This window comes from Podarcis cretensis (genome assembly GCF_951804945.1).
Source record: "Podarcis cretensis genome assembly, chromosome: 12".
Taxonomy (NCBI): Eukaryota; Metazoa; Chordata; class Lepidosauria; order Squamata; family Lacertidae; genus Podarcis; species Podarcis cretensis.
In genome coordinates, this window is record NC_137181.1 from 43,728,020 (window position 1) to 43,736,497 (window position 8,478).

An 8,478-nucleotide genomic window follows, 5' to 3' on the forward strand; every position below is an offset into this window, starting at 1 on the left:
TTGTGGACTAAAGGGAATGAGGAGCCAATCAAAGGGTGTAGGACTTTGGATCATTTGGTATTCATCCTATTCACTCAGGTTTATTAAGATTTGAAACAATGCTAAATGCTGAACATGTCCTGTCTGGTCAAGTTGTGTGGGATCAATTCCAATCTGTTACCTCCGAGGATGTGGACAGGCTGCTTGGACGAGTGAAGCCAACCACCTGTCTCCTGGATCCTTGCCCATCCTGGCTTATAAAAGCTAGCCGGGAAGGACTGGGCGATGGGCTTCGTGGGGTGGTGAATGCTTCCCTCCGTGAGGGAGCCTTCCCAGACCCGCTGAAAGAGGCGGTTATTAAACCGCTTCTTAAAAAACCATCTCTAGATGCGGCCACGATGGCCAATTATCGCCCAGTCTCAAACCTTCCATTCTTGGGCAAGGTGATTGAGCGAGTGGTTGCTGAACAACTCCAGGCACGCCTGGAAGAAGCGGACCATTTGGATCCCTTCCAGTCGGGATTCAGGCCTCATCATGGGACTGAAACTGCCTTGGTCGCACTGGTTGATGATCTCCGGCGGGCTAGGGACAAAGGTGAGAGCTGTTTCCTAGTTCTGCTGGATCTCTCAGCGGCGTTTGATACCATCGACCATGACATCCTTCTGGACCGTCTTGAGGGGCTGGGAGCTGGGGGCACTGTCATACAGTGGTTCCGCTCCTTCCTCCTGGGCCGTGTTCAGAAAGTGGTGGTGGGGGATGAGTGTTCAGACCCCTGGGCTCTCACTTGTGGGGTGCCTCAGGGTTCTGTCCTCTCCCCCATGCTTTTCAACATCTACATGCAGCCGCTGGGAGGGATCATCAGGAGGTTTGGGCTGGGTGTTCATCAGTATGCAGATGATACCCAGCTCTACCTCTCTTTTAAATCAGAACCAGTGAAGGCGGTAAAGGTCCTGTGTGAGTGTCTGGAAGCGGTTGGAGGATGGATGGCGGCTAACAGATTGAGGTTGAATCCTGACAAGACAGAAGTACTGTTTTTGGGGGACAGGAGGCGGGCAGGTGTGGAGGATTCCCTGGTCCTGAATGGGGTAACTGTGCCCCTGAAGGACCAGGTGCGCAGCCTGGGAGTCATTTTGGACTCACAGCTGTCCATGGAGGCACAGGTCAAATCTGTATCCAGGGCAGCTGTTTACCAGCTCCATCTGGTACGTAGGCTGAGACCCTATCTGCCTGCAGACTGTCTCGCCAGAGTGGTACATGCTCTGGTTATCTCCCGCTTGGACTACTGCAATGCGCTCTACGTGGGGCTACCTTTGAAGGTGACCCGGAAACTACAACTAATCCAGAATGCGGCAGCTAGACTGGTGACTGGGAGCGGCCGCCGAGACCATATAACACCGGTCTTGAAAGACCTACATTGGCTCCCAGTACGTTTCCGAGCACAATTCAAAGTGTTGGTGCTGACCTTTAAAGCCCTAAATGGCCTCGGTCCAGTATATCTGAAGGAGCGTCTCCTCCCCCATCGGTCTGCCCGGACACTGAGGTCCAGCTCCGAGGGCCTTCTGGCGGTTCCCTCACTGCGAGAGGCCAAGTTGCAGGGAACCAGGCAGAGGGCCTTCTCGGTGGTGGCGCCCGCCCTGTGGAATGCCCTCCCATCGGATGTCAAGGCGATGGACAACTACCTGACATTCAGAAAACATCTGAAGGCAGCCCTGTTCAGGGAAGTTTTTAATATGTGACATTTTAGTGTATTTTTCATCTCTGTTGGAAGCCGCCCAGAGTGGCTGGGGAAGCCCAGCCAGATGGGCGGGGTACAAATAATAAATTATTATTATTATTATTATTATTATTATTATTATGTCTCCATATGCAGGATGCCTGGCTAAATTCAGGAGGTCTCCTATCTAAATTGTGATGTTAATTTTTTAGCTGTGTGAAATAGAAGAGGAGCCAATTTTCTGTCATAGGTTAATTTGGACCCTGCTAGGACTAAGGAATCATCATCTAATGGATCATGATGGAAACGTACATCTCTATGCCATTTTGTGGAAACTGGAGCTCTTTCTAACTCTAAATGACAGTTGTGTGAAACTGTGGTATCTTGAGGTGATTAGAACTTGATGATAAGGAAAAAGGGAAATCATACCTATTAACAGTGCTATTTTTCTAGAAAAAGAGGGGCTGGAATTCACCATGAACACCACCCTCTCTTAGAATGGCAATGGCGCCCACCTGAGAGGTGCCGGAACATAGTTCTGGTTAGTTCAAGATGGAAAAAAAGCCCTTCCTATTAAACTGTTATAAAGAATACCCAACATCATCACAATGGATGTGGAATTATAAACATTGTTGAATTGTTTGAAAGAAAATGCTGGAATATTTCTAAGTGATTATGCCCTAGATACAGAAATACCAGAAAAGAAGGATCCCAGTTCCTTTCCCCAGTTACATCATGGATATTCGTAGGCTGCATCTTATGGGAGCATTGACGTAAAGGGTGGAAAATTATGTTCTAGTCCCTGATCAATTAACGGGTATACAGGGAGTAATTTTTCCTCTCTTTTTCCCAGTTGCTGCCTATCCAGCTCTTTTTCACTTGCTCTCCCCCAGCTCTATATGGTTAATTACGAGCTTTAGTCTAAAATGCTATGTATCATAGGGAACTTAAAAATTTGGATGTGCAGTGAAATTTGGAAAGTCTGTTTGCTAAACTATATGACCATATCTTCCATTAGAATAGGAATCAGCAAGCCCAAAATTCTCACTCAAATGGCTTTTATTACTTTGTCAATGCAATTATGCTGCTATTATGCAGTTTCTAATCCATATTATTTTCTAAGGACTAAATTGCTGTCTTAGATAATAATATGATTTGAATGAAGCATTGTAAATCAACAAACCCAACTGATTTGTTTCAATTACAGTCTGTGAATCAGTGATCTTTTATCACTGGTTGTCTTCACTTCCTGACCCATTGAGGTTGCTAATGTGCAAATCTGAACCCTAATTAGATCACTAAATTAACACAATATAAAGCAGGGAAGAACTAATCGAGTGGTGTTCCTCACTCAGGTTTGTTAGGATTGTGTGAAGGTGACCCTCCAGAGGTTGCTGAACTCACATCACGCCTACCATTGGCCGTCCTGTCTGGGACCAATGGGAACGGCAGTCTAGCAACATCTAGAGGGCCACAGGTTCTGAAAGCCTATGCTAAAGAATAGTTGCATATAGTCTCTAGAATGAGAAAACCAGCCAGAAGGCAGAATAGATCTATTTGTTGTTGTTGTTTAGTCGTTTAGTCGTGTCCGACTCTTCGTGACCCCATGGACCAGAGAACGCCAGGCACTCCTGTCCTCCACTGCCCCCCGCAGCTTGGTCAGACTCATGCTGGTAACCTCGAAAACACTATCCAACCATCTCGTCCTCTGTCGCCCCCTTCTCCTTGTGCCCTCCATCTTTCCCAACATCTGGGTCTTCTCCAGGGAGTCTTCTCTTCTCATGAGGTGGCCAAAGTACTGGAGCCTCAGCTTCACAATCTGTCCTTCCAGTGAGCACTCAGGGCTGATTTCCTTCAGAATGGAGAGGTTTGATCTTCTTGCAGTCCATGGGACTCTCAAGAGTCTCCTCCAGCACCATAATTCAAAAGCATCAATTCTTCGGCGATCAGCCTTCTTTATGGTCCAGCTCTCACTTCCATACATCACTACTGGGAAAACCATAGCTTTAACTATACGGACCTTTGTTGGCAAGGTGATGTCTCTACTTCTCAAGATGCTGTCTAGGCCTGTCATTGCCCTTCTCCCAAGAAGCAGGCGTCTTTTAATTTCGTGGCTGCTGTCACCATCTGCAGTGATCATGGAGCCCAAGAAAGTAAAATCTCTCACTGCCTCCATTTCTTCCCCTTCTATTTGCCAGGAGGTGATGGGACCAGTAGCCATGATCTTCGTTTTTTTGATGTTGAGCTTCAGACCATATTTTGCACTCTCCTCTTTCACCCTCAATAAAAGGTTCTTTAATTCCTCCTCACTTTCTGCCATCAAGGTTGTGTCATCTGCATATCTGAGGTTGTTGATATTTCTTCCGGCAATCTTAATTCCGGCTAGGGATTCATCCAGCCCAGCCTTTCGCATGATGAATTCTGCATATAAGTTAAATAAGCAGGGAGACAAAATGCAGCCTTGTCGTACTCCTTTCCCAATTTTGAACCAGTCAGTTGTTCCATATCCAGTTCTAACTGTAGCTTCTTGTCCCACATACAGATTTCTCAGGAGACAGATGAGGTGACAATGGGAACGGCAGTCTAGCAACATCTAGAGGGCCACAGGTTCTGAAAGCCTATGCTAAAGAATAGTTGCATATAGTCTCTCGTATGAGAAAACCAGCCAGAAGGCAGAATAGATCTATTTACTTGCACAACCACCATTCACGACTAAATAAGAAAACCCAGCTGTTACTGCCAAGTCATGGCCGCAACTGCTGACAGACATGGTTAGTATTGCACTGTTGAGGCCATGTGCTTCAGATATAACCAATGTTCTTTGACTAGACCAGACTCGTGAAAACTATCCAGTCTTGCCTCCTAACTGTGCCTTGATCCTCCCTTAGCTAATTTCTCATGCTGTTCCTGTTTCAAAACCTACCTTGTTCTTTGACAACCTAAGGCTTTGTTCCATCCTTCTAATTTGGCACTTCGTTCCACGGGCACAAAGCTGTGACTTGATGTTTACCCTGCCCTGCTACTTCTATTTCTGATTCCCTTTTCCTTTATTTCTAACACTGACTTCTAAACGTCCTCTGCCTATTCAGAGCATTCTCTTCCCTGGTCCTAATGCTAAATGGAACATTTCATACCAGATTAGGCTATTTTCCCCAGCCCGGAATTGGAGAGAAGTTTGATTCATTTTGCATTTAAAGGTGAACCTGCTTAACTCACATGTTGCAAAACCATACAAGAACTAGAACACAGTTGTCCTTCAAAATCTGCACTTCTCCTAATTTTGTAGCGCAGTTCTCCAGTCCGCTGTGAACAAAAAGGCAGGTACTGGGGTAAAGCGCCCATAAAAAAATGTACACATTGGTGAAAATTATATAAAACAATGCATTATTTTGGGGGAAATTGCTTTGCAAAAATGTGTACCTTAGGCAAATTGCATACAAATGTTTCTATTAAAATGCTGATTAATTTTCACGAGAGCATTAAAAAATAAATAAATCACAAACTGTGTGGAACTGTGGAGAACTGAACTTCAGATTGGAAAAACAAGAAACCAAAGCAGACACACATTCGACCCCAATACTGCTTATAGTTACTGGCAGCAGTTATTCAGGGTTTTGGACAAAGGTCTTTCACATCACCTGATCGTTTGAACTGGGGATACTTAGGGCTTGAAACTTAGGATGTCCTACTTGCAAAGGATGTGCTCTAATACTTACCGATTGGTTAGAATGGAGATTGAAAGTGTGTTAAGAGGTAAATTGTTATACAGTGGTACCTTGGGTTACAGACGCTTCAGGTTACCCGTTTTCGGGTTGTGCACTGCGCCAAACCCGGAAGTACTAGAACGGGTTACTTCCGGGTTTTGGCACTTGCGCAGAAGCACTAAATCACGCTTTCGGCATGCGCAGAAGTGCCAAATTGCGACCCACGCGTGAGCAGATGCAGCGCTGTGGGTTGCGAACACTGCGGGTTGCGAACGTGCCTCCTGCACGGATCACTGCAGGGGGCAATTTGCAGTTGTTTGGCACCGTTTTTGAGTGAATCGGGTTTTTGGCGAAAACCGTGACCTCATGGCTCATTTATCGGCTGGAGAACAGCATTGCAGAATTCAAAGATGTGTAAATTTCAAGAGATGGCTCAGTTTTAGTTCATATATGAAAAAGCAAATGAGGTTTGCCTTTAAATGCAAATTGAATCATGTTTCTCTCCCACCCATAGTAGCCCCATACCAATAATAATATTAATTTTTTTAATGTTCTTGTCTAGATCTTGGGAATTACCCTTAATATCCTATGCATGTAGATAAGATAAAGAAAGGGGAGTTTTGAATTTTTTCTTTAACAGACACAGTAGCCTCTGGAACTACTGCAGGACCAGGAGCCTTGCTTTCCTTTTTGCAGTTGAGAAATTTTGGAGCCAAATTCCTGAAAGACCTTTTTAAAAACAAAACAAATTCCTCCAGATATGTCTGAATCCATCTCCGAACTCAACACTTCAGACATTTTGCAACATCCCGATGAATACATCCACTTAGTTAAGCTAGAATGTGCCGCATTGGAAAAATAAAAGGAGCTGCCAACTTGATTTCATAGAACTTGTAAGATTGTGTGTGTGTGTGTGTGTGTGTGTAGTGCACGCTGGCCTTGTGTGAGAAATCAATAAGGTGCAGAGCCACTCAAAGCTGCCAGTAATCTCTGATACTTTGCTTTAACAGAACAGAGATTTTCCCCCCACCATACCAATCCTCTAGCTAATGCAGGCCCCCGCAATTTACAATAACAGCCATTTCTCCTGCTCTCCAGGCAATTCTCTCATATTACGTGAATGAAGTCAAATGCACTAGATCATCGTATTGTTCAATTGTTTTATTAGGCTTCAATTTTCACGTATTGCTTTTTTTCCTTTGAAAAAAAAGAATGTGCCTCCAATACAAGTGAGTGAAAAATGGAGGTGTATAGCTCTAAATTTGCTGCTTATAAGCAAATGTGGGCAATAGAAACCTATAATATGCAATTTTCACCAGGCTTTTTTCTAATGGGGGTCATAGCACACACTGTGTGGGCTGCTATGTTGAGTCTTATATTCATTGACAGTTGAAGGCTTATGCTGCAATGTTGTCTATGAGCTGGCTCACTTGACATGGTAAGTCAGACATAGCTTACCAGGACCGTGTGAACATGCCAACTCCTAGAGAGGTTGTTGCAGTTGCATTGCAATTCTCTGTTCTTAGTTTTCTGCTATATTGGTTTGGGCTAAGCCACAGTTTAGCTTAGTGTGCTATCTGAAATGAGATTCATGGGAACCCATCCCCTCACTAGGGATAGGGAAGAAATTCAGTTAAGTTCCCATTTAAGGGCAAACCTACCAAATTCATGCCTTTGGAAACGAAATGCAAACTGAAGCAGACATCTTTTGAAATTTTCACTTACCTGAATTTTGCGGTGCAGTTCGCCGCTCAAGTAAGTAAGGTGTACGAAAATGCATGTACACGGGTAAAGTGTGTAAAAATTGCACGTATTAGTGACAATAATGTGCAAAATGCATTATATTAGGGGAAATCACTTTGCAAAAATGTGCTTATTGTTAGAAATTTGCACTAAAATGCTGATGAATTTCCACGAGGATTTATTATTATTATTATTGCTAATTGTTACAGAAATGTGGAGTACTTCATTTCCGACTGGAAAACTGAGCACCTGAAATGTAGAAGAAGAAGAAGAAGAGTTTGGATTTGATATCCCGCCTTTCACTCCCCTTCAGGACTCTCAAAGCGGCTAACATTCTCCTTTCCCTTCCTCCCCCACAACAAACACTCTGTGAGGTGAGTGGGGCTGAGAGACTTCAAAGAAGTGTGACTAGCCCAAGGTCACCCAGCAGCTGCATGTGGAGGAGTGGAGACTCGAACCTGGTTCCCCAGATTATAAGACTACCGCTCTTAACCACTACACCACACTGGCACCAATGTACAGAAGCACCAATTCCTAGTCTTCACTAGCCACAAGCTTCAGCCAAGGTTACCTTACCTGCATGTGTCCATCGACATTGGGTTATGTGTGAGCTGGCTTTTGTGTGTGTAGATTCCTTGCTAGTAAAAGAGTAATGAATGAACAAAACTCTGTCGGTGTGAACAATTTGCATCCTATAAAAGGAAAGGTGAGTTTGAGTATTAACCCTTACGGCTTTCAGGGAGCCGACAGTGCCATGCCCCATTTAACTGCACATTTCACTTGACCTGCATTTTTTTATTTCACTTCCAGTTTATGATCTTTATGTCCATTACTGTGTCTATTTACATTCTATCTGTCCTCAAAATGCCTGGTCTTTGGTTAGTTAGCCTGACTGTTTCCATATAACTTCTTAGGGAGTAGGGACCTGCTTCTCAGGCATTACAAAAATCCTTCAAAATTAAAACACTGTTTTCTGAGATAACTCATGGGGCTTTGAAAAGATCAGGGGAGCAATCCTTGTCACTCATTTCACCTGACTGACATTTGGCACTGGCTCTCAAAGCTATTGATGAGTTTTCAGCACTGAACTGTTGCAATTATCTTAAATTAACTTCATTGAGCACAGTTTGCAGAACAACAGACACCACCACGAAAAGCTCACGCTTTTTTGCTTTTTTGCAAAATCTACATGCACATTTTAATCTCCCCACCTGCACAGTAAGGGCTACAAACATTTTCCATTAAGAAATACAAAGCCCGCCAGCATCTTCCTTCCCAGGGCAAACAGCAACCCAGGGCAGAAAGTATTTTTGTTGGGACCACGTAGGGAAAGGGTGG